Source organism: Epinephelus lanceolatus, chromosome 16 (genome assembly GCF_041903045.1).
Source record: "Epinephelus lanceolatus isolate andai-2023 chromosome 16, ASM4190304v1, whole genome shotgun sequence".
NCBI lineage: Eukaryota > Metazoa > Chordata > Actinopteri > Perciformes > Serranidae > Epinephelus > Epinephelus lanceolatus.
In genome coordinates this window covers 40,628,424-40,655,646 of record NC_135749.1, presented here as the reverse complement: position 1 = coordinate 40,655,646, position 27,223 = coordinate 40,628,424, and the positions used below count along the sequence as shown (strand labels likewise).

The window sequence follows — 27,223 nt, the reverse complement described above, 5'->3', positions numbered from 1 at the left end:
TCAAAGGCACACTCAGCATCCATCAGGTGATTTGTACAACTCCAGGCACCATCCATCATAGAGTGCTCAGTTGCTTCTGCAACAGAGAAGCAATCTGCCCCTGTTTCGAGCCAGTGTCCACCAACATTGCACCACCGACACAGCCTTCAAGAAATGTATGTGCATCTGCTGAACCACCAACCCCAACCTCAAACTCTGGATGTCAAGGGACTCTGTGTCCAGTTGACGACATCACAGAAGACCTTGTTGGCAAATGGTGCATGGTCACGTATGAAAGTGATCCATATCCTGGGATTATTGAAGATGTGGATGAAGGTGAGATATTTTCATTTTCATTTATAATATACAAACAGTTTATTTCTCCTATAAACTATTTTCCATTCTAATTTTCCATAACACTCGAATAAGTAACATCACCAGTCATGTCATTTGCCCTTTTTACGTCTTCAGGTGCAGTAGAGGTCAGGGTAATGCACAACATTGGACAAAACAGATTTTATTGGCCACTAGTTGAGGACAAGATCTGGTACACGGCAGACAAGATCGTCACCCTAATCTGTCCACCTCAACAGGTCACGAGCAGGCATGTCCAAATAAACCCACCAATGTACAAGGCTGTGTGTGAAAAGTTAGACTACTGAACAGACTTCTGAGTTGCACACAAACACACACACACACACACACTCAATCATTTCTGTGTTCATGTTTTGTAGACTTTTGTGAAGCAAATGTTCTCATCTTTTTAACCTGCGATACACAGTCAATCTCTCTCTCACTCACTCACTCTCTCTCTCACACACACACACACACACACACACACTAATTTCTGTGTTCATGTTCTGTAGACATTTGTTAAGAAGGTTTTCTCATTGTTTTAACCGTTTTAAATACATACTGTGGCTTTATTCTGTTGTTTAAAAAGAGGAGCTCCTTTAGAATTATTATCGCTCTGCATTTCTTTTCAGCTCTACAGAGATTTTCAGTGTCTATGTTGCTGTTCATAATAAAACAAAGTGATTCTTAAACAGTTTATATTGTGAGATGTTTTCTTTTTTTTAGGTAGAAAAATCAACATGTTATGATTTTGTTATGATTTCTCACTTGCAGTCTCGTCAAGACCGAAACTATCCAATACCTCTTCAGTAAGGTGTAATCTGAAATTCAAGCACTGTTATGTCATTTTCAGATATTTAATGTCAGATGTGTGTCTGATATACATGTGTTCAACATTTATGAGTTATTAGTTATTTTTATTGACATAAAATGATGACAGTCTTATTCAGCCGTGACAAACAATATATTGTGGTCACTACCGAAACGGTATTGTCACTACCGAAAATGTGCCGTCACTACCGAAACATGTGATGTTTTGTCAAAAATAAAGTATATTGAATTATGAACTAAGATATTGTGATGGTCTTTGGTTCAATGTGTATTAAAACTAATGAATCCTAAAGTTTGTAATCATTATGAACAACTTTATGCCCTTTTCAAAGAAAAACTGGATTCAAAATCCAATGATTCTGATAAATAATGGTTAAAAAATTTGTTAAAATTATATACTTTTCAATTTACCTGTGAATTTTGAAAAATAAAATTTCAAAAAAATATATTTACAAGGTAGATATAAACAAAATTTTTATAGATTAATATAACCATTTATTTCATGTGATATTTCATTGTGTTTCGGTAGTGACAAATTTTGGGAGAGGAAAAATATTCCAAAACTGTATGAAAATACAAAATGAGAATTAACTGTACAACTACTAGAAATGTGTACCTTGGATATTATACAACTAACATACATGAAAAGTTTTGGGGAAAAGACACATTTATTTCAAGATGTTTCCAACTCTGACTTTGCACCAATTCTGTAGAATGGCCCATATATTCAAATATTATCTTTTTAACTTTGAACACAGACTCTCTCCTGAAATAGGCTATGTTTTTTTTTTTTTGTAATAAAGAAATTTGTGCGCTTTTCTGGTCAGCCAGTATGGATTTTATTTTTAATTGATAAAGCAGATTAATGATTTATGCAAGTATGGTGTAACATTGCTGATAGGCTACCTTTAATGTTCTGTGTGCCCTGAACACATCCAAAAACGCAAACTAGAGTTCTCAATGGGCCTGAAAATCACAACCCGACCCGGCCTGCGGGTTTTTAAGCCCAGACCCGACGCAGCCGACACACCAGCATTAGCCTAATTGTCTGCCCGAAAAAAAGGAAGCCCGAGGCCCAACAAGCCCGAGTCATTTGCATATTTTTTCGGCCCGAACCGCGGGTCCGGTCGGGTTTGTCGAGCCGGCCCGACCCGTCTGGGATGATAGGGCCATGTAGGCAGTGCTTGCTAACAGCTCGTATCCCCCCTTAATATGCATAATATTAGATTGACCCAGTCTGACGTTCCACTCTGTGCCACTGCCACCTGCGGCTGCGAGGGCAGGCTGCTGTGCTCAACCGCGGCTGCATTTTATGGGGTAAAAAAACGTTCCCACCACCGGCCAGTTGTAGAAATAAAGCCTGGTCCCTTACCAATGGATGTAGCCAACGTCTGATCAGACGTCAGCGGGCTACATCACCTCAGCCAGCCATGCTTAGTCAACAGCAACAGCTAGCCTGGCCCCATTGCACTAGCCTGTTGGTCCCTGGCAGCGGTTTGGCAGCAGCTTGGCAGCGGCGGTGACTGCGGTGGCCTCTCCGATGGAGTCCGTCCTCTGGCCGAGGACCCGGCGGCTGCTCGCCTTCCCTGTTGGGTCGTTACAGGGCGTTAGCTTGACACGGCGGTGGCAGTGGCCTCTCAAGCGGAGCTACACCTGCACCAACTACCCTCGGCTTGAAGCGACAGTTCACCAACAACAGCGACGGCTCTTCCAGTAAACTCACAACCGCTGGCCCAGCAGCTGAATGCCTCAACCAATGTGCTGCATATGGACAACACAACGACAGCGGTGGCACTCCCAGCGGTGTGGAGCGGACTGAGTAACATCCACCCCACACTCCCGGCGGTGTGGAGCGGACCAAGTAACATCCATCCCACACTCCCGGCGGTGTGGAGCGGACCGAGTAACATCAACCTGTCCCCGGACAGCAACTTTGCTACAGCGGCAGCCCCAGCGGGACTATACCCTCAGCCACCAGCCCAACAGTGGGACAACGCTAACAATACACAGCGGACCTGTCTTCACAGAAAAGCCCAAGTAATGTTATAACTAAACTTAGAAATCGTGCTACCAAAAAAATATAGGTTCATGAAACTTTTCCATACTCTAAACTCTAGCTAATATAATGTGGGACCCACAATACAGAAATAAAGGACTTTTAGGAGGGCACCTGAATGTACGTAGTATGGTCCCAAAAAGGGAACAGCTGGAATATCTTCTTGTCAATTCTAATATTGATTTTTTGGGACTATCTGAAACATGGCTCAATTCCTCATCTCCAGAGGCTGCAATAGTGTTACCTGGCTATACACAAGATGAACTCTGTTCTGTCATGCTATACAGAAGAAATAAAAATAATCCGCTCGGATGCGGCCAAACTGCAACAGCGCGTCTCCAACAATGAAAAGACAACAGCTGCCAGTCAGAAGGACTTGCAAACTCTCAATAAAAAACTGGTGGAACTATAAGACAGCTCATGTAGAGACAACTTGCTAATATTCAACCTTAAAGAGGGTCTGGAGAAGGACAACGTTCTCGCCTACCTGACAGAGAAGATCCCGATATGGTCCACTAATCTGGCAGCTTCACCACCCCCCCAGAGCTGATGAGATGTCACCGCCTCAGGCGGCCGGTACACCGGTCTGACGGGAGACAACTTGGTCCCCAGCCGATGATAATGAAGTTCCTTCGCTATATCTACAGGGACCGCGTCCTGAATGAAGCACGGGGAAGTCCTCCTACGGTGGGTGGCCTCCAGCTGAAGTTTGCTACTGATTACAGTGAAGCGACTGCAGCACGCTGTAAACCTTGCTATAAGCTGATGCATAAGGCCCGGGCCTTGGGCTACAAGGTGTTTCTGCTATACCCTGCCAACATAAAGCTCACCAAGGGAAATGAAATCCACACCTTTACGAACTTAAAAGAAGTCACGGATTTCATCTCCCCCTCCCCACCACCAGCGGAGGACTGAGTGCTGGTGGTAACGCTAGACCGTCTCAAACTGGTGAAACATAAACATTCTAAATGGATCCCTTTATATTTCCTCTTTGAATGTATGTTAATGCAGAAGCTGACAGGAAGTAAACAGGGACCAAAGTTGTTGCCCTAGCAGCAGAATAGCAATGAAACGGTCCATAGGTACGCTGAGGCTGTTCTCAACTGCCGGGAGTGTCTTGAGTGTCTCAGGCTGTGCAGCTGCAAATCTTGCTTGAACTTTGTATACTGAACTGGAAAACAAACTAAAGACTGAGCCATATTTTTTTTATTTTATTTTATTTCATGTATTTTTTTGACCAATAGGGATTATTATGATGTCATCATATTGATAAGATCACTTGGGGATCTGTCTTATTTTCTGTGTTATTTTTTATTTTCTATAGCCCATTTTCTTCTGGTATGGAGGGGGTTGGAGGAGACATGACTGTTGCTCTTTTTTGTTATGTCTCACTCCTGCTGTGCACAGGGCATCATGGTGTTTGTTAGTTTGTTCATCTGTTGTCTTTGTCCTGTTGTTTGTTCCCAGAAATCATCCTCAACAGCCATCTCACTTATAAATGTCAGGTTTTATATGGGTTTTGATGATTTAAGTCGTGATGGAGAATATGTACAGCAGTGCATTAACAATGATGGGAATTTAAGTTGTATGTATAATGTATAAATATTAAATAATGTATAAATAATTATAAAAAAAAATACTCATTTCTGCACCTAAAAATTAGAAGTCTAAATAAACACCACGATGACCTAGTTTCTTTTCTCTCTAACTCAGGCTGTAGTTTTGATGTGATAGGATGCAGTGAAACATGGCTAAATGACAGCTCTTATATTGACATCCTGAATTTAGATGGCTACAATTTATATTATAAAAATAGACTTGGTAGAACTGCTGGGGGTACATGTCTTTATGTCAAGTCAAAGTACCAGGTAAATATTTGTGATGACCTTGGTATTGATAATGACTACTCTCTCTTTATTGAGCCAAATTTAATTAATGGTAAAAAAAAAAACAACTTATTGTTGACTGACTCTGACTTAAGTATATTCAAGGTCAAGCTGGATGAGCTTTTGTTCTCCATAAATAGAAAAAATAAAGCCTGTGTCATCCTTGGGGATTACAGATATAGATATATCCAAGGAAGATGCTGCTAAAAATGATTTCATCAATATTTTACACTCTTCCTCATTTTTTCCCACCATTAATTCATTTACTAGAGTAACACATCATAGCCAGTCAAATATTGACAACTTCATCACAAACATTCAAAATACTAGTTTGGTTTCTGGTGTAGTGCTTTGTGACATTTCTGATCATTTCCCCATTGTGTTATTTTCTTGATTATGTTTGCATGATGATGAACACACGTAATACAACAAAAACCAAAGTCTTAAATGAGAGAACCTTGCAGAAATTATGTGAAAGCCTGCAAGCCAAAACTTTTGACTCAGTTTATTGTTGCAGTGATCCTGAAACTACGTATGACCCTCTGATAAATGACATTAATGATTCCATTTGGAGTACAATACCAGAGAAGACTGTCAGATGCAGTATCACAGATTGCAATCCCTGGCTCACAAAGGGCATCTTAAAATCCATCACCCACAAAAACAAACTGTATGCGTTACATCAAGAATCCAAGTAACATTAGTAACGAGAAATACACAAAATACAGGAATAAACTCACACATATTATGAGATTGAGCAAAATAAATCATTACACTGAACTCATAAAAGCATCTCAGGGTGACTCAAAAAAATCTTGGTAAGTGCTAAATAAAATCCTTAACAGGGGCCCAAAAAAACACTGCTTGCTGATATTGATGATCTTGTAAACAACCTAAATAATTACTTTATTTCAGTCGGAGAAAATCTTTCCAATGTTATTAGCCATCCATGTGGTGCTTCGTTTAAACATTATTTGTCAGGTAATTACCCAGATTCATTTTTCATGAAGCCAACTGACAAAAATGAAGTCTTAAAAATTATTATGAACATGAAAAGCACTAATACAGCTGGGGTAGATGATATTTGCAACAAAATCTTGAAAGCCATCGTACATGTAATTATTGATCCATTTGTTCATTGTATAAATCTCTCTTTAATATCTGGAGTTGTGCAGAAAATGGCAAAGATTGCAAGAGTTGTACCAGTATTTAAGTCTGGTGCCAAAAATTGCCTGCATAACTACCGACCTTTAGCTGTCCTGCCTACACTCTCAAAGGTCTTTGAGAGAGTAGTATACGATCAACTGAGTAGTTAACTAGACAAATTGAATATTCTTACTCCATCACAGTGTGGCTTTAGGAAAAAGAGTACTACTTGTATGGCAGTTATTGATCTTACTGAAAAGATTAATGACGCCATCGAAAAAGGTGAATGTAGCATTGGTGTGCTTTTAGACCTATTTAAGGTCTTTCACACTATTGATTTTGAGATTCTTTTAAACAAATTACATCACTATGATGTCAGAGGTGTTGCACTTAGCTGGATCAAAATTTATATGTATGGTAGACAACAATATGTTTACATTAATGATCAAAAGTCTTTACGTAAATCCATCAAATATAGGGTCCCCCAGGGCTCTATTTTGGGGCCGCTCCTCTTTATCCTATATATTTATGATTTTGTAAATTCTTCATCTGTTTTACATTAAGTATTGTTTGCGGATGATACAAACCTGTTTTCGTCACATAAGAGTCCATTTGAATTACAAGATATCCTAAGCAGGGAGTTAGTGAAAGTGGACACATGGTTTAAATGCAACAAATTATCCCTAAATATTAAGAAGACAAACTACATTTTCTTTCTTTCTCATAAAAATTACTTGAATGACCTGCCTATTAGTATCAGTATAAATGGGCAGGATATTGAAAGAGTTTACTCCACTAAATTCCTGGGGGTCCATATAGATGAATTTGTATATTTCAAATGTCATATTGATTTTGTAACAAATGAATTGTCTAAATATGTTGGTCTGTTTTTTTAAACTGAGACACTTTCTCCCACTTTCAGCACTTCTCACCTCATATAAAACCTTATTTGAACCCCACATCAATTACTGCAATGTTACTTGGGCTAACACTTTTCCAGTCACCTATAGAAATTACAGATTCTCATGGTCACATTTTAATGCACCCACAACACCACTTTTTTGTGCTGTAACAGAATGTAACTTCTTTCATAATGCAAGTATGATTTATCAAGTAGTATATGGATTAAATAACCGACTGTGTGACCTTGTTCCAATCTGCCGTCCACAGCACTCACACGACACTAGGAAAAAGCATCTTATCTTTGGAAAGAAACAAAAACTAAAGTGCATCAGTCTGAGTGTCGTGTGCAAGGGTCCGCAGATTTGGAATGAGCTTGACGAAAACATCAAAATGTCACATTCAGTCTCCACCTTTAAGAAAAATTAAAAGAAACACCTTCTCTCAATGTATAATGATTAATTGATTGCATGAATGCCACTCATTGCACCGTATGTATGCAGCTGTATATCCTTATTTGGGGATTCGATGCTCTCCATCTTTTTGCCTTTTGCCTTGTTCTGACTTGTTCTTTTCTTTGATCCTGGGTTCCTATTGGGTGCTCAATAACCGTCTTTTCTGCATCTTTTGTTAATTAATATAAAGTTGGGGATAACCTATTTGGTAACACTTTATATTAAGGTACTGTAATAAGCGTTAATTAATGCTTAATAAGCACCAATTAACAGTTAATGAGCACTTATAAGACAGTGTAAGATGTTTATTACCATTAATAAGACTATATATGTGTGTTAATTATAGCATAATTAACACAGTTATTATTGCATATAGGAGCATTATAAGCACTTAATAGAAACTTGATATAAGGGTTAATTATAGAATAATAACCACATTTATTACTGGTTTATAAGACAGTATAAGACCCTATCAGATTAAATGAATAAGGCGTTATTAATAGTTAATAATGACCCTTTGCAGCTACTGGATCTAAAGTGGGAACAGTGTCATATAAAGGTTAATAAATTATTAATATGCTCTCAGGGCTTGAAACTAACGGTGTCCTAACGTCCCGATGACTATAAAAATTGCTACTGGGACACAAAGATGATTTGTCTGGGACAATTCCAGGACAGCAAAAAAAGAAAGTCAAAGCAATATCGAAATGGGTGTTATTTACAGCGTCATTATGTATGGGCATCTGAACGTTGCTTTTGTTGCTTGAATAATTTCAATAAAAACTTATGAACAGCAAAAATACAGTGGCTTTTGCTACACCTGATCTGGCTCCACACGCGTGCGCATGCACACACACACACACACACACACGGAACCCCTTCTTTCTCTATCGATACAGCCTATAACGCGTCTAATCGGCTATTTGAAGTGTCACCTATTCAGAGCGAAGCATGTCAATTCTGTTTTGAAATTCGTGTTATTTGCAAAGTCATCACATCTAAACATAATTTTGATGTTACTTTTAATCGTTTAAACAGAAAGTTAAGCACTAGTAAAGGCTATGGCCAAACTGTGCAAAATGCATCCTGGGATATTATCTCAACTCACTGCATGACGGTCACGCTGGGTGCCACTCGCCACCTATGATCACCACTCCTCATCAGAGTACACAACCTAGCAATGCTGAGATTAGGGATGGGCAACACAAGCAAAAACACTATTCGAAAATCATGGTAACTATTCGACGATTTTTCGAATAATCGCCCCCCCTCCCCCTCCCCTCACGGAGCCACGCACACAGAGATCCATTCATCATTACGGCCGGGCTTCACCAGCTGCAAAGCGTCACGTCAGCGTAGCGTCGCGGCGTATTCATTTGGGCTCCACTGACTGCGTATGGAAGTGACACGTAGAGAAGCCAGCAAGGTTGTTTACCGTTTGCTGAGCCGAGAGGCTGCGTGTAGGCTGCATGAAATGTTAAAGCATTTTCCGCCTAAGTTATTACATATATTTGAGTAATCTACAAGTTTACTGTACTGTTTGTCATCTACTCGCTTTCAAATGTCCGCCACGGACATTTACACAATGTCACGGATAAACATGGGTAAATGCATGAAAAAAAAAATCATCACATATCACCTCTGATAAGGGTTTATTCATTTAAAAACACATTGTGCTCGTTTAGCACACTATTTCATGTAGTTTTCATCTGCTGGAGGGTTGCGTAGGGGAGCGTAGCGTGACAAAAATAGAAGAGCCGTGTAAAATAGAGAGCTGTCGCGCGGCAGACGGGGGTTGCCGGTGGAGCCGCTGTAATTGATTAACAGGGGGGCGAGCTGCTACGGGACTCGCGCTGCAGACGTGTCGCGCCGCTGAGCCCGGCCGTACGGTCCCTCGCCGCCTCCTGCGTGCCTCGCTCTCAAATGACTGTGCATACTTGTTGTAGACTTGTGATACGCAAGCTTTGCCTCACAGAGTTTGCACTGCACCTCATTTTCGTTTATTTTGTCGAAGTTGTTCCACACTGAACTTTTTGATGACTGTAGTAGTCTCTGCATGTTTCTCCTGTTTGTAGAAGAGCATCAAACTAGCTGATAGCCCATCTCACACCGCTGTAGAAATCCTATACTGCCCTCGTGCGGTTAGGAGCTGAATTGCATGTCAAATAAAGGGGGGAAATAAGAAGGCGAATAGTAATAGTCGCATTAAAAAAATCGATTTTTCAAAATAAAACGACTATTCGAAAATTCGAAAATCGTGACCCATCCCTAGCTGAGATGGTTGAAAAAAACTGATGCAAGCTCCTCCAGTGCCGCTCCAGTTGGAGTAGGATGCGACACTTCGCTTCGGGACTCTGAAGACAATGACTGTGTGTTTTGAGGCTTATCCCGGCTTTGAGCATATCCGGGATATGATGTTTACATGGAACACAGAGAAACCTGGTTATTCATATCCCTGTATACATGATAAATACCAGTAACCCGTTTTCTGATCACTGCATCCTATCTGCGCAGGCGTGTGTTACGTCTTCTACGTCTTTTGTTTACAACAGATTGAGCGGGAAATGTGATATATGTATTATATTTAGAAGTGAGACAAAAATGAGACCTCTGTGGCTTCTAGCGGGCTTAGCATTACTTAATACCCACGTCGCATTACAGCTATGGCTCATCCACTTCATTTTCAGCAATGGGAGGAGAGAGCGACGACAAATATTGAATACGTCACCATCTTTGATTCGGCTGTCACTACCACTACGCAGTACAAGGCAACAGTGGATGAAAATACGTAGCCGTGACTGGTGGGATAGGATCGTCCTCATGGAGTTTACAGATACAGAGTGGAGAGAAAACTTCCGAATGAGTAGGGCATCCTTCAGCCAGCTGTGTGACGTAGTTAAACCATTCATGAAACCAGAGGAAGCTGTAGTACGCGCACCAGTCCCGCTACCTATGAGAGTGGCAATAGTTTTATACAAACTAGGTAGTTGCGGGGAGTATCGCTTAGTAGCCAACCAGTTTGGAGTTCACAAGAGTACAGTGAAAAGTTTGTCTACATGTTCTGTCGCGGGATGGTGGACAGAGTCATAGGGCAGTTCATTAAAGTCCCCAGCCAAGAGGAAGCCTTCCAAATAGCTGAGCGCTTTCAAAGAGCCTACGGGCTTCCCCAAGTGATTGGCTGCATTGACGGAAGCCACATCCCCATCCTGCCCCCTACTGACGGCTATCGAGACTTCATCAATAGAAAAGGATGGGCTTCTTATGTGCTACAGGGTGTTGTAGATGACCAATACTGGTATGCCCCCCCGCCCCTCTCTTATTATGACAGAAATAAAATAAATGAAATGAAAACATATAGCAAAGTTTGGCAACACACTTGTGACAGATAACTCAGATAGCCATCTAACAAAGCCCACTTTGTGATTCAGTTTTTGGAGTGTGAACTGCAGAGTGCCTGGCAGTGCCCATGATGCCAACGTTCTGCATCAGTCAGAGCTGTTCAAAAAGGCTGACCAGTTGCCCAAGGCAAGTTTGCAGTGTAAGAGTAAACAAATTCAAAGCTTACTTGCTTACATAGGTGATATTTTCTGTGTATGAGTCTGGAGTGTTTTGTCCCAGCTATTATCAATCTTTTTTTTGTTTGCAGGGAGTTGTGGAAGTTGATGGTCAGGGTGTGAATTACTTCATCATAGGCGACCCTGCTTATCCACTGCTGGAGTGGCTTATAAAGGGATATACACGCTATCCAGGACTAACCCCTGAGCAGGAGTCTTTCAACGTTTATCTCAGTGCTGCCCATACCTGTGTAGAAATTGCGTTTGGGAGACTAAAATCAAGGTGGAGAATTCTTTTAAAGAGAAGTGATTTGCACTACACATTTTCTCCTTACCTCATAGCAACATGCTGCGCCCTACACAACTTCTGTGAGAAAGAGAAGGACCACGGCAACCCAAGATGGATGCATGAGGCAACAATTCTGGAGGAACAATTTTCTCAGCCTGCAGATCATCCTGTAAATGCTGTCAGTGCTGATGGTCAAGCAATTAGAGAGGCACTCAAAAATCATATGGTGACAAACTTTCCCCTTCGTCAAGGTGTGCGTCCCTGAGCTGTTGTCGTGACAAGGAGCTGCTGACAATTGTTGTTGACAAACACTAGTATATTCCCCAGCAGTATCACATTTTATGAAGAAAATAATAATAATCAAAATGCCCTGTAAATAGTTCATCATTTTTATTAACAGTTGCCATTCATTAAATATCAAAAAATATTGGCCAGCTGGTTAACAATATAATAAACAAAACAATTTTAAAAAACCTAACAAAACCTGTCACAATGCTGTCCATAAAGTTAGAAAATATTACACAAAAGTGCAAATGACAGCAGCTTAGTCCTTAAAGTGCAAAATGTAAAAAAATGAACATGCTCTTTAAGCAAACATTTTCTGAAACACTTTAAAGTTCAAAAAAAGAGTTTTCAGAGTTGTCCTCCATTGCTCCTCCTCTCCCCTGTTGAGAGGTGTCAGGTGCAGGATAATAAGATGGAGAGACTTCGTAATGCATATTATTAGGATTAGCATAGGGAAACGTTGGCTGAAAAGATGGTGGAATGTACGGGCCTCTCATGCCGCCAAGTAATGGTCTCAGCAGGGACTCCATGGAGCGGCTGCTTTGCTGCATCACTTCAGTAAGAAGTTGACGCTCCCGCTCGAAGCTCTCTCGCAGCTGATGCTCCATCCAGGTATTTTGGGCCTCCTGGAACCTTTCTAGGAAATCCTGCTGGCGGCTGAGGGTGTTGTTGAGCCTTCTGCGCCTTCTCCTGTCTGAACACAACAACACATGTAACAATTTCAGTAACGTGCTTTAAATATGGTTTGAATTGAGCAAGTTGGGTGTATTCTTCATGTGGCATCAGCCTTACTTGTTTATATGTAATGTACTAATTTGTGAAATGTAATCTGCCACATGTAATTTGGATTCACCATTCGTTACTTGTTGAGATAACTTGCATTTACTTAGGTGTGTGCCTCGTTCATAATACACTGATAAGTCACAACATGGTGATAAGTTGTTGTTAAATGTAGTTACAGCAAGCTGTGATGCTCTTTGTCTGTTCTGACAGCTCTCTATCATAACCAGTATGGCTTTTGTCAGTTACTCAGAACCTTACACTGACCGTTTTTACAAGTGAGTGAAGGGTCTGTTCTTGAAGTTGATGTGTTATGGGGTGTCTCTGGCAATGCTCAGTTCTTACCAAGGTGGTCCGAGAAGAACAATAGGTGAACATGTGACAGGGTTATGGACACCCAAGGCTAACTGATACATGTGAGGAGCAAAGGCTAGTCTGATCAAACACAAGACATACTGAAGCACAAATAGACAAATAGCTGAAAAGATAAATACTTATTATGATAGAAAGCTGTCAGAACATGCATAGTGCAGTACAGCTTGCTGTAACAGTATTAAACAACAACATTAAAACAGTAAAATCATCTATTTAGTGACTGGATCTAATGTTAGGTCTGATCGTTGTATGTGTCTGTTTAATTTATGTGTTGGAACATACTGAGTTAGGTTAATAAAATTCATTATTCACCGCTTAAGAGAAAACCTAAATAAAGTGTTAAAAGACTAAAAAGACTACAGTAAAGATTATCTTGTGCGCCATAACTTGTGATACTGTATGTCACCAGTTACCTTGTGTTGTGGACTCTTGGGAGGGTCTCTCACATGATGCATAAGTAGGGATCCCTTCAGCAGATGCAGACAGGCTGTCAGCATTTGCGGATGCAGCAGAATCCTCAGTGGCCTCAGCTGGTGCAGGGGTTCTGGCTCTGCTTAAGTCCTCCTCTGCGTCATCATCCATATCTATGGAAAGAAATATTAGGCATGATAAATGTTTTGCATCTGCTTTTACTTGTTCACGTGTGAAAAATACAGTAAATATATAACGAATAGTGGCCAAAGTATGCGTAAAAGTACAACACCACACTGCGTGCAACACCACACTGAAAATACTTTACTAGTAAATGTTTTTGGTTTTTGTATTTTAAGAAAAACTTATTTGTTAAATGTATGTAGTTATAAGCAAAGTGTACTTCACTATCAGAAGTAAAAGTACTCATGCAGTAAAATGGTCCAAACTAGTTGTTTTTTTTTTAACCTACCTCAATGTCCCTAGATTCATACTTAAACTGCACTAATGTGTATGCTGCTACACTTCACTACTGCAAACTGCTGTGTGCAAATCTGTATAAATAGTTTTGGGTACTTCAATCTAGAGTAAAGCTTGGATTTGTATAGTACAGTATTGTTGTCATGAGAGAATCATGTGTATCAAATAGTTCTTTTGAGCTTAAAAGGTAGGAAGATTCATTCAAAATAAGAAGATAAATGATTGTCACTAGACCTGAAGTGAATGAATAAGTGTAATCTTATCAGTGCTGCCTTATAGCTGTGAAGTAAAAAAGCACAACATTTCTCTCTGAGATGAGCAGGGAAAGTATAAATTAGCATTATGTTAAGTGGTAACATTAGCTAAATAACTCACCTGGGTATAAGTCATCTCCCTGTGGAGGCTCTGCTGCATTCGAGAAGCCGATGTCAACACCACTGCTGGCTGCTGTTGCCAGAGGACGGTGACCTAACATCTCGTCCAGTGTTTCGAAAAATTTGAAGGTTGCTGGATCAGAGCCACTTTTCTGGTTCTGGCGCTTGGCTAAGTAGTAGTGCTTCTTCAATATTTTCCACCGTGACCTAACTTGTTCAACGGTGCGAGGTGGAAAACCAGCGTCACGTAGCTTGTCCGCAACAGACTTGAATAGGTCGGCATTTCTGTGTCTTTTGCCGTCTAAACACTTAGTTATGTTGAGTTCTTTCATTACTTTCAGGCAAAATTCAGTCTCTTCGTCGCTCCAAAAATGGGAAGCTCTCGTTGCCGCCATGTTTCTTCTTGTTTATCTGGTGCGTCACTCACTCTGGCGCCTGCGCACAAGGCAGGCAGCCGTCAGAAACCGGGATAAGGCGTATACATGCTCCAGTATCCCGGCTTCTATGAGAGTACTCCAGGTGACAAAACCGGGTTTCTTGAAACCGGAAAAAGGGCATAACCCGGTTTCTGAATTCGGGATATGGTGTTTACATGCACAAACACAAAAACGGGATACTTAAAAAACCCAATCAAAACCGGGATACTAAAGACCTTGTAAACACAGTCAATGTTTCATCTGTTTCTGCCCCTGTGGTAAGTTAGTTTGTTAAAGTAGGCTAGGCTAGCTTGTTGATTTTTAGCTAGTTCTAGTTCTTTGTGATAGCTAACACTAGCAACTCAGCTAATCATGTAAATGATGGCCTTACAAAGTTATAAAATGTGACTGTGTGTTCTAAATTTTGATGTTTATGATAATGAGTTAATCAGAAGAGGTGTACTCGGTTCATTCAGTCAGTAATAATTAGGCTAGCAACTTTAGCTACAGAGATGAAGGTCATGCTTGAACTAGCAGCCAGTCATGTTTCTAAATTTCCTACAGGTAAGCTGAGTATAATGAACACCCAGATAACAGTAGTATGTTTTAGCAGAACCTTAGTGTGTAACTGTGACACTCAGAGACATTGACTTTGATAGTGATTAAGAGAGTGTGTGTGTCGCGGCTTGTGGAGGGTGCCGCTAGAAATAGGTTCAGTAGCTAAGTGCGTCGCTAATGATGTTCTGTGGGAGTTAAAGTGGGTGAAATGTGTATGAAGATGCATATGGTTGAGATACAAGACTGACAATAAATGTGTGAAGCAGGATGAGCAGAGTGAATGTGTTAGGAGCATCGATGAGCTGTGTGTTATGTTGAGCAGGTTAATGGATATAAGCTGCCTCATGTTCATGCTAACTCCTGCTGATTTGCTAACGCCATAGCCTGACTTCGGGTTCGACTCCAGCCTGTGGCCCTTTGCTGCATGTCACTCCCTCCCTCTCTCCCCCTTTCACACTTGTCTGTCCTATCAAATAAAGGCTAAAAAATGCCCCCAAAAATATCTTAAAATAAATAAATAAATAAATAAATTACGGTGACCAGATGTCCCCGATTTCCGGGGACAGCCCCCAATTTGGGTGACCTGTTCCTGGTAAAAGCTGTCACCGATTTTGACATTGAATGGGGGAAAAATGCACGCAGACTCAAACATCACCTATTACGGTAGTCAGTAAATGCATCGCCAGAGAAGACGTCATAAGACGTACAGACGTTATCAGGAAGCACAACCAGACAAAGCAGCATCAACAACAATCTAGAAGCAGCAAAAAGGACAGAAAAGGAGAAAAGGAGACCAGCTGCCGAGTTAAATGGTATGTTGTGTATGAACTTACTTATTTTGTGTGAGTTGGCAGTAGATTTGACTGTGTGTGTGTTTAGCGAGGTAACATTCAGTGCATCTGTTTAATCTGAACTGAAGACCTAACGTAAGGTTACAAAAGTCAGTGAACGTTAACATTATGTCACTGTTTTTATATCTGTCATTGGTGAAGCTGTAACGTTAGCGTGAGATTACCAGGTGATGACACTGTTGTGGCTCCGTTTTAGAAAAGGAGGAGGTGGAAGACTGCTTTGGTAGCATAGGATTTTCCTGGAGGCATAGGGACCTGAGACTGTGTTAAAATAATAAATAAATAATAAGTAAATGGTTAATAGTTGTGTGTGTTAACTGCTGTATTTTGTGTCGGGCTGGCACCAGACAGTGCTGTGTGGGTAACCAATGACTGTAGTAATCTGTAATGACTAAATTAAATAAGTATTATATTACCAAAACTGCTGTTTCTTTAAGAAACTATTCACTTACTATTGGCTCTGTTCTTGCAGTTTTTCTCATGTTCTCCTCTGCTCTTATTCTGCCCAGGCTCCTGAGGCGGAGGCTATGGAGGTGGATGAATGAGGAGATCACGGTGATGTCATCCATTTTTTGATTGCCACCTTTTGTGTCATAAATATCAATTCAGTATTCAGTTATGAGTTGAAACCTTTGACCAAAAAAATCCATCCTAACTCAAGCTAATAAGATAAGATATTTTTGTCTTCCTCAGTGGATGGATGGTTGGTGATGACACTCATTTTTTTGATTGCAACTTTTGAGTAATAAAAGCTGGTCAAAATACATGAAAAAGTACTTGTCCCCGTTTTTTATTTCATAATGATAATATTTAATGATTTTTCACCGCCGCACTGAAAATGTCCCAGATTTTCATCTCAGAAATCTGGTCACCTTAGATTAAATATGTTTATGGGTTTAATTCTGAGCCTTCTCTTTCAGAGGGATGGGCTGACATTTCAGATGGTGTCTTGTAGCCATGCAGGTAAACAAAATAAACTCCCTAGAGAGGAATTAATATGCTACGGTGTATGTTTAGCAATCGTGACAGTGAAAGTTTTTTTCTTCTGTATTTCAGACAGTCCCAGGTCAGCATCTGAAGCAGTTCCTGGATGAAGTGGGACCTTTTCCCAGAAACACCTTCTCTGGTGTAAAACTCAACAGGAAACAAGTGGATGATGATGACTTCCACAAAGTGAAAGATAAACTAATCAATGGCTTATGTGACAACCTCACCACGCAGTTTGGCAACCTTGATGAGGGTGTCTTGAAGGCTGCTGCCACCATGTTTGACCTAAGCAGCTGGCCTGAAGACGTCACTGACCTGGCCACCTTTGACCTGGCTGATGTTGAGACTTTTGTCACTCACTTTCAGAAAACTGATGGGTTACAGGGAGCTTTGTGGAACATTGTGTTCCCGAACAGTGAATCTAAGTAACAAAATTTCTGAAAAAGCCAAATGAACTCAGATCTGTCATTTTTTTTAGAACTCAACTATTAGGGTTTCCAATCCTTTTTTCCTGTTTTTGACAATAGTGGTTGCATTAAAAATCAATATGAAAAGGATATATGTCCTTATGTTGTGTTTTCACCACCATTGGTAGGCTGAATTCTAATCACAATTGAATATAGCAGCTAACTCTGAATCAATCTACTCCAATTTTTTAAGTTCAAATAACTTATGTTTGTCTTAGTATGCCATTTTGAGGAAATGAGATTCCCATGATCCTTTGCCAAAGAAAATAATAACATACTAGAGTGAAAAGATTGCATCAGAATTCTTTAATGTTGAAATAATGATTGATATCTGGATGTTGCAATAGGTGCATAATTAATACAATTATTAACTTCAGTGAGTACATAATGAAGGGTTTATGAATGTCAACAAGACACTGTTCCCACTTTAGATCCAGTAGCTGCAAAGATGCATTAGGAGCTGTTAATAAGTGCATATTAATAATTTATTAACGTTTATACGACACTGTTCCCACTTTAGATCCGGTAAGGCAAAGGATCATTATTTACTATTAATAAGTGCATAATTAAGCATTTATTAACCGTAATATGGCATTTATATAAACTTCTTATAGTCTCATTAATGTTAATAAACATCTTGTTAATACTGATAAATTGTCTATAAGCTCTTAAGGATGTTCTCGTACCCAATAATATCTTATAAGCCAATAATAAATGTGTTGTATACTATTATTAACACTCATTAGGTCTTATTAATGTTAATAAACACCTTATTAATTTCATCTTATAGGGTCTTATAGTGTCTTATAAACCAGTAATAAATGTGGTTATTATTCTATAATTAACCCTTATAAATCATAATTAATGTAAATAGACATCTTATTAATATTTAGTATAAGTTTATAATATAAAATGTTAATAAGCATCTTATACCGTCTTATAAGTGCTCATTAAGCATTAATTAACGCTACATTCACTACCTTAATATAAAGTGTTACCACCTATTTTATTCTTTTATGCTGTCATAGCATGATTTCTGCTATACTTCTGTTTTCAGACTCTGATAATGTACATTGCCATATGAAATTGAAATTTGATTACTGTTTGTCTCGAGCTGAACTCATATTAATCTATGTTATGGGAACCCTATAACTTTTGGTGCTGATTTGCTGTGTTTATCTTTGCTCGGATACTCTAACTTTGGATCTGTATGACTGTTGCAGAGATAGTTTCTGGAACCACTGTGTATTGTTGTTGTCTTTATGTTCGTTGTTTTTGTGTATCTGTTTGTTGTTTGTGTATGTCTGGGCCCCCTCTTATAAGCTTAATTTAGCTTTCCTGGGGTGACCCATTTCACATGTCCTATGTGTGTTGAGCTCAACACATTTGAAGAAATTCCCTGGTATGTGAATAAACAAACATGACAAAGAATAATGTATTTCGAAGAGACAGGCTTCAAGGGAAGGGTGGTGGTGTCCTTTTTTATGTCAAAAACACAATTGCCTGTAAACAAATGATATGGCCTAATGACATCACAATTGAATGTGTTGGTATACATATCACACTTTCTTCCGAAATGTCCTTTACTGTGAACTGTCTCTACCGTCAACCCTCTGCCAAAGTTGATTTTTATGATTAAAACCCTCCTCAACCACTGTGATTTTAATAAAGAGGTACTTAATATGGGAGACTTTAATTCGGAATTGGAATGACAAAAAGAATAGGATAAACCTTAAGCAGATCACCAATCACCATAATCTTACTCAGTTAATTAACGCTCCAACTAGGATAACAAATCACTCTGAAACCACAATAGATTTAGTCTTCTCTAATAAACCAGAAAGAGTCATAAAATCTCATAACTTTCTGACTGGTCTATCGGACCACAACGCAATCTTCATCACCAGAAAACTCACTAAAAAGCGGTTCAATACTGCACTCTCAAACTCCTCTAAGGATTCCTCTAATTACTGCTTTATCCCTAAAAACCAAGAACAAAATCTATCTGAGGCCTTGAATGGTCAGGACTGGGATGAAATTCTCTCTTGTGATGATGCTAATATAAGTTGTGATTTTTTTCATTCTTTACTAAAAACAATTGTAACACCTTTTATGCAGAAGGGAAGCCACAAGAAAAGGGCGTACTCCCTGCCCTGGATTAGTAGCCATTAGTTTGTAAAAAACTTATGGTGCACAGGGACCAATTATTAAAAGAATCCCTAATTTCTGGCCTGACTAGACACAATTTTACATCAATGAGAAATCAAGTGACACAGAGTCTACGCCTAGCCAAGGCAAAAAAATGTATGTCTGTCATTGAAAATGCAAAAGGAAATAGCAAACTGATCTGGGAAAGCATAAATAAACTCACAGGTAGACATAAAAAAATCAAGACAATAAAGAACTTGAACTCAAATTCTGTGAAAGGCTGGTGTCTGAACTAGTGCTGCACGATTTTATAAAAATGTGCGATTGCGATTTGAGTGGACAATATTGCGATTTGCGATTGCGATTACAATATAATACATAAATGATATCATTAGTCTTCTTGCTTGATTCAGTGTTTCCCCTACATTATATTAGGGGGGCACTGACCTGACCTGACATAGTTATTTTATGGACAGTGTGTAAATGACCATCAACAGACTGAGCACAGTCAAACACGCTGCTCACACAGCAGCGCAGCACGGCACTGTACACACAGCGGAGCGAGCATATGTTGCGTTCAGGCGTTGTCACGTAAATGACAAATTCCATCACGCCATAGCACAACACAGCAGCGTGTCAAGTGGGCTGAAACCGAGCAAAGTTGCTCAGTTTTTCATTTGTTATTATATAGTTTGTTATGGAGTCCATGATTTCCCTGTGACACTTACAAATGTTTGCTTAACTGTGCTTGGATGTTGTTTTATGAGGTTCTGGCGGCTTTCAGTTGTCTCTTTGTCTTTAACGTTACACGGGTCGGCTTTCTCTTGCATGCATTTTTCCTACTTTTCTCTGTGCTGTCTCAAGTGCTGATATAGATTGGTCGTGTTGCCGCGGGACGTGGCGACTTTTACACTTAAACAGCACGTCTTTCTGTTCAACGTCGCCGTACCTGAATCCAAAGTATCGCCATTAACAGACGTTTTTTTCGCCATCAACTCAGCCTGTTCATGGTCGTGCTCATGCTCTTCTTCAGCGTCTGTGCTGGTCACTGCTGCACGCCGGCTGCACACACCAGGATAGCTTGTGGGCGTGATGTCAACAAACTCCACGCACTACAGGAGAGGCAGTCACGTTCACAGACACACACATTAACATTTATTTACATTAAATCACAAATCGCAGCCTTTTATGCGGTTATGTAATCGCACAGCCTGACATCGCGATTGCGATTGCGATTGCAATTAGATTAATCGTGCAGCACTAGTCTAAACCGGTCACACTTGCTACCAAACTAAATGAATACTTTTTAAACTCAGTGCTTGAGATCTCTCAATCCTTCTCAAAGCCCAGTGCCACCCAGCATCATTCTTATGCTCCAGCTGGGTTGCTGGTACAGCTAAAGGGTTAGCAGCTGAGCCCCCATCTCAAACATTTCAACCTGCTGTATCTAGTCAGCAATATTCTAATAATGATCCTGCACTTCTCATTATCAAAGAAGTAACTGTGTCTGAAGTAATAAACATTATTACTAACCTAAAAAATTCAAAAGCCAGGGATGATCATGGTCTTGATACCAGTTTTTTAAAATCTCATAAATATTCCTTAGCACAACCAATCACATATTTAGTCAATGTATCTATTAACCAGGCGACTATTCCATCAGTGTGGAAAGTGGCAACGGTAACCCGTTTTCAAATCTGGTGACAAAACCAGATTTGAAAACGGGTTACAAATCTGGTGACAAAACCAGAAAAAAACCCTGCCAACTAGAGGCCTATTAGCATCCTCCCAGTGACCTCTAAAATTGCTTAAAAGTGGATTGCTAAATCCATTAAAGAACATCTTAATAACAGTGGCCCACCTCTCCATCCTATGCAGTTTGGTTTCCATTCTCACCACTCGACTGAAACAGCCGCCGCCGTGTTTTTGTTGAGAAGGTCAAATATTACCTAGATAGATTTCCATGTGTTGGTGCTGTATTTATTGACTTCAAACGGGCATTTGTCACTGTCAATAATAATAATATCCAACTCTCTAGACTCTCTGGTTTTAATTTCTCCGATAATGTTATAACATGGATGAAATCTTATTTATCCAAAAGAAAAAATAGAAAAAAACTATGTAAGAGTTGGTGAGCACAAATCACCCTACCTGCATTGCCCAGTAGGGATCCCTCAGGGGTCCATACTAGGACCTCTATTGTTTTCTCTAATGAACTGCCAAATGTTTGCCCAAAGTCGAAACCCTTATGTTTGCTGATGATACAGTGATCTTTACTTATGCTGAAAACCCCCAAGATGCAGCTCAAAAATGAACCACTGCCTTAATCCACATTCAAAAGTGGCTGATTAGCTCATGTCTCTCACTAAATGTTAAAAAACGGTTTGCATGACCTTCGGTAAACCAACATCCCGCCTGTCTCCCTCTAAAATTTATTTGAGGGGTGAGGAGCTCCAGAATGTGAGTGAATTTAAATATCTTGGTGTCATGTTGGATTCAACATTATCCTTTAAAGTCTGTGTAAAGCAGCAAAAAATATCTGTTATAAGTTTGTCACATCACAGAAATATGTGTCATTAATCACTGAGCCAAATTTGAAAGATTAAAAAAATCGCTAAGTATATAAAATTAGGTCTCAAAATCATGGAAAAACAAGCACTTCTCTCTGCTGTGAAACGCTGGGGGCGTGTCTGGAGGGGTATGTCTGCAGCCTCTTGTCTCATGACTCCAGGCTGCAGCCACTCAGTCCACGCCCACTCGCGGGAGGGAAGCCGCCTCCGTGTACTGTACAAGGACGTAACCCCGCACCTGCAGCCAGTGGAACGGGAGGATGTAATCCAGGGAGGGAGAGTGTCTGTTCGGCTCCACAAAATATTTTTTCCAGCAGATGTCTTAGTTACAACATGATTGAGCTAACTGGAGTAATTTCATGTCGTATCCGACAACGGGAGGCTTTTAACACATGACGTCCTGATGTTAGCTTTGCTGCTGCTGTCAGCTGCAGCCACTGATGCTTTCTAGACATCGTGATTTCCCAAAACTGAATAAATACCACACATAGCAACACAAAACTGCTTTGCTAGCTCAATCAAGTTGTAACTAAGACATCCGCTGGCAAAAATATTTTTTTCACGGACCGTTTATTGAGTTACTGAGTTAGTTATTATAGACACTGCTAACAGCTAACGGCTAACAGTTAGGCCAGCTAATCTACGATAACCATGTTATTAATTACAAAACGTGCACACAGAAGTAGTAATGTTTGTTCAATCATTGTGTTTATAGACTTTACAAACATCAGATTAGTCTAAAGGGTGATATAGTGATGAGAAAAATGTGAGATATACATATATATATATATATATATATATATATATATATATATATATATATGTGTGTGTATATATATATACATATATAGCTAAACTCTGCTGGTTTTCTACCCAGAAGTTATTGTAAACAACAAGGCGATTCCCTCTCTTTATACTGCTACAGCCTCAGGGGGTGTGTTTGTAGCAGGGATAGCTCCATTACATAACGCGGCTATGATTTAAGGCCCGCCCACTAAATTCAGAACACAGAAACCTAGAAACGCAGTTTGTGAAGCCTAGCTCCACAATTCAATTGTAAATGGTTGAAAGGCTTTTGACCTATTTAATGTGTTTAGAAGAAAATTGCAGTATTTGCTTCACACAGACTTTAAGAACCATTTTAAAAGTGTCGTAAAATCTGTCAATTTTAATCTTCAAAATTTTAAACAGATCAGATCATCTGTGTCTGTCAGCATGGCCCTAACATTTTTACATTCCATGATTCTATCGCTTATTGATTACTGTATCAGCAGCTGGTCCTATACACGTGACTCAGATCTTAGATCTACTGAATCTTGTTTTAAAGAGGCACTGAAAGTCTTAGATAAGAAGCCCTTGTCTTATCACTATTGCAGCATTCTTGACAAATATGATTTCTTAAACTTTACCAATTTAAAAAATTTCAAATCTGCCTGTCTTATTGATAAAATTTTACATGGCTTGGCCCCTCCGCCACTGAACGATTTTATTAAACTGAGATCTCTCCGTGGCTCTACCTTACGAGTGACTAGGGCCATGGATAGAGGGGATTAGGAACTCCACTCCATGCAGACATCTTTTGCTCGGAATACTCTGTCTTTCAAAGGGTGTGCCTTTTGGAATAGCATCCTACCCTCCGTAAGGGAGTGCTCAAGTTTTATCACATTCAAGAAACAGCTTTTTTTTTTTTTTCCTTCTTTTTCTTCTACTTGTCTGCATTGGTCTTCATAGCTTAGCGCCACAAAAGGGTGTAAGCTTCTTGTGAAGACTGATGCACTGTTAATCTTGCAGTCAAGTATTTTATACCCATAATGCGTGGTTGTGACCATCACCCACCCTCCCTGGAGACTAGCCTAACAGCCTTTATTGGAAAAACTTCCTAATATGAGCCAGAGAGGGCCGTGATACACCAAAGTGTGTCAAGGGGAAAGTAAGGAAACAAGCAAGGGGGAGGGGGCAGGTGCTTAAGTCCTGAGTTATATAGTGACAGTGCATGCGGAGAAGGAGGAAAAACAAACAAACAAATAAACAAACAAACAAAAAAAAAAAAAACGGGAGAAACAGGCAGTGTAGCTGATGTATTGTGGCCTTGAGGTGGTTGTGCTCCATGCAGATTATCAAAAATAAACATATACATGTCTACTATACTGTACTGAAAAACAAAAACAAAAGAGAAGTCTATACTGAACACCAAAAATATCAGAGTCTTGGTGGAGGGGGAAAGCCCGATTGTAGAGAAGAGTTGCCAGCGCGGTGTGGTAGGTTTGAGAAGCAAGTGGGCCCCTTTGGAGTGATCCCATCGGTTCTTTGCGATGCGTCACAGAGCTGAAGTATCGAACATGCATGCGTGTATTTGAACCCTCCCAATGTGTTTATGAAAACCATCACCAGGGTCCAGGGCCAGCCCTGCGGGGGAAGGGGGGCGGTATGGCACCCCAAGACCGCAGGAGCGCCCAGACCCCAAGACCAGGGAGCCGCAGAGGCCGCAGGACACCACGCAGGCCCAAGGACCCGGGCGGCTGAAGTTGTGCTTAAGAGGAGGCCAAACCTATGATCATGTATAAATTCTGAATGGGCACGCTCTGGTTATGTGTAAAAGTTTACTTAAATCGTAAATCTGGGGTTAGGTGAAATAGGGCAACCTGCATGTTACAGTACGATTCTTTGCAGGGACCTATGCAATCCAGCAATGTGCAATTTCATTGCGCACTTTATATTTAATACACTGGGTTTTTGTGTAATACACATGTTTATATTCCTGGTTTTTGTGCAATTTATCAAAGGGACCTATGCAATCGAGCAACGTGCAATTTCACTTTGCACTTTATATCTACAAGCTGGGCTTTTGTGGGAACCGGAGGGTCGCCAGTTTGAGTCCCCGTCCGGACCAAAATATGGAGCGTGGACTGGTGGCTGGAGAAGTGCCAGTTCACCTCCTGGGCACTGCCGAGGTGCCCTTGAGCAAGGCACCGAACCCCCCAACCACTCGGAGTGCCTCACCAAGGGCAGCCCCTTCACTCTGACATCTCTCCACTTTGTGCATCTATAGGTCCTGTTTGTGCATGTGTGTGTTCGGACCTGTGTGTTAATGACAAGCAAGAGTGAAAACATTGAATTTCCCCTCAGGGGATTAATAAAGTAAATAAACTTAAACTTAAACTTAATAGGTAGCACAGGGAGAAGGCTTAAAAATATGTTATTAATTGTGCACATCTGTGTTGTCATATTTGACTAAAATGTAAAATACATATTGATGTTGATATGTTTAGTGTTGTGTCACTTTCTGTCTTCATGCCATTAAATTAAATTATGTGGCTTATTACCCTGTTACCTTGTAACAAGAAATGGCTAGAAAGTAAGGAAAGTTGATTCGGAAAAAATAATATTAAAGCCACAGTGTGTAGGAATTTCTCCCATCTAACGTTGAAATCATATATTGTATTCAAACAGATGGCGCACTCTATCGCCTCACTGTTTCAAACACGTATTGCAACAACTGTAGCCGCTGTGTACCAAAAAGCTATGATAACACTGATGAAACCATGTCATCCGATACTACATGGAGTATTCATTCAGGCTCCTACACAGACACACGCAACGCGAGTTGACAAACCCCCTCCTCACCATGCTGGCTGTGTTTACAACGTAGGACTGTTGGGGCGGATGTAAATTGAAACAAACCAATCACGTCTTGTCCTTTGACAACTGACAAGTGGCTCAACCTCACACACCTCATCCCTCTCCTCGCATTACTGCACCGCTAACAGCTGTTAGTGGCCAGCGGCACTACTGCCGCATAACAAAGTCCCACTCTTTGAGCATAATGCAGGATCATGTATTATGCAGCGTCACAGGAGACGGAATCCTCGTCGCCAAGAAAGTGCAAAAGGGAATCAAAAAGGCAGCGTGACCGGCGAATTAAAAAAACAAGGGTCAGCATTGGGGTTGCCTTTCCCAGGTGGAGAGAGCTGCTGAAGGAGAAAGGTAATACAATCACAGGCCAGCGCTAACAGCGGCTAACAGCGGCTAACAGCCAACAGCGGCGCTGGCCTGTGATTGCATTACCATTCTCCCTCAGCAGCTCTCTCTACCTGGGAAAGGCTACCCCGATGTGGGCCTTCGTTTTTTTAATTTGCCGGCCACGCTGCCTTTTCTATTCCCTTTTGTGCTTTCTTGTTGACAAGGATTCCGTCTCCCATGATGCTGCATATGCATGATCCTGCATTATGCTCAAAGAGTGGGACTTTGTTTCAAATTTGCCAGGGTAGTAGCGAAGCGCCTCTTGCTCCTCTCCTTCGGCTCCTCAGTCACGCAGTGCTGGCCTGGCTCTCAACGAAAACGCCGAAGGCGGTGCTGTATGTCCCTTGCTGGCGGGTGTATTCTCAAGATGGCGAAACGTAATGGAACCCCACAGACGACTTACCCGCACAATGTACAAACAAATCCGAAATTCTCCTTTTACGAGAATAAGTCAGATTATTGCTGGAGGTAATAGCACACCAGTGATGACATATTTATGAATGCAGACATCAATTTTTGCCAATAAACAACTAAAAATGTTACACAATGTCCCTTTAAAAAGTGAATGTTCATTCTTCTCGCAGCCAGTACCAAACCTTTGTGTCTCATGTGTTGTGAAACTGTGGTGATGATCAAAAACAGGAAAGTTAAGTGTCACTGCGAGAAAAAAACACAGGTCCTTTGAGGAAATATATCCACTGAAGTGAGAGCATGCAAAATAACTGAGCTGAGAGCCAAGTGTGACAGATCTACCTGACTCATCACACATTCATTTACTGCCCAGCCACGTGCAATTGAATGTTCACTGAACACACTGGGGCAACATAAAAAAACATTCAGTGACGCGAAAAATTAAGTTAAAGACTGCTTGAATGCCTCTGCCAAGAAGTTACTTGAAGGTAAAGAAAACTGTGTGACAAAATCAAGCAAATCCCAATGTCAGCGATGACAATCAGAAAACCAGAAATATTGCAACTACTCAGAATGCAGCATGCACATCCTTCGCCATTGATGAGTATTTAAACGTGGTCCTGATTTCTATTACTTGAAA

At 40.4% G+C, this 27,223-nt stretch overlaps 1 protein-coding gene and 1 long non-coding RNA gene across 3 annotated transcripts in view; both read right to left on the bottom strand.

The window, feature by feature from the left end:
- The window catches only part of LOC117263568 (semaphorin-6D-like), a 501,073-nt gene that overhangs the window by 166,500 nt on the left and 307,350 nt on the right, over nucleotides 1-27,223 (bottom strand). The window lies entirely within an intron of this gene.
- On the bottom strand, nucleotides 11,826-13,512 carry LOC117263569 (uncharacterized). The gene is made up of 2 exons (XR_013493597.1): nucleotides 13,304-13,512; nucleotides 11,826-12,429 (listed from the first exon to the last, which is right to left on the bottom strand). It is a non-coding gene; the product is annotated as an uncharacterized LOC117263569 (long non-coding RNA).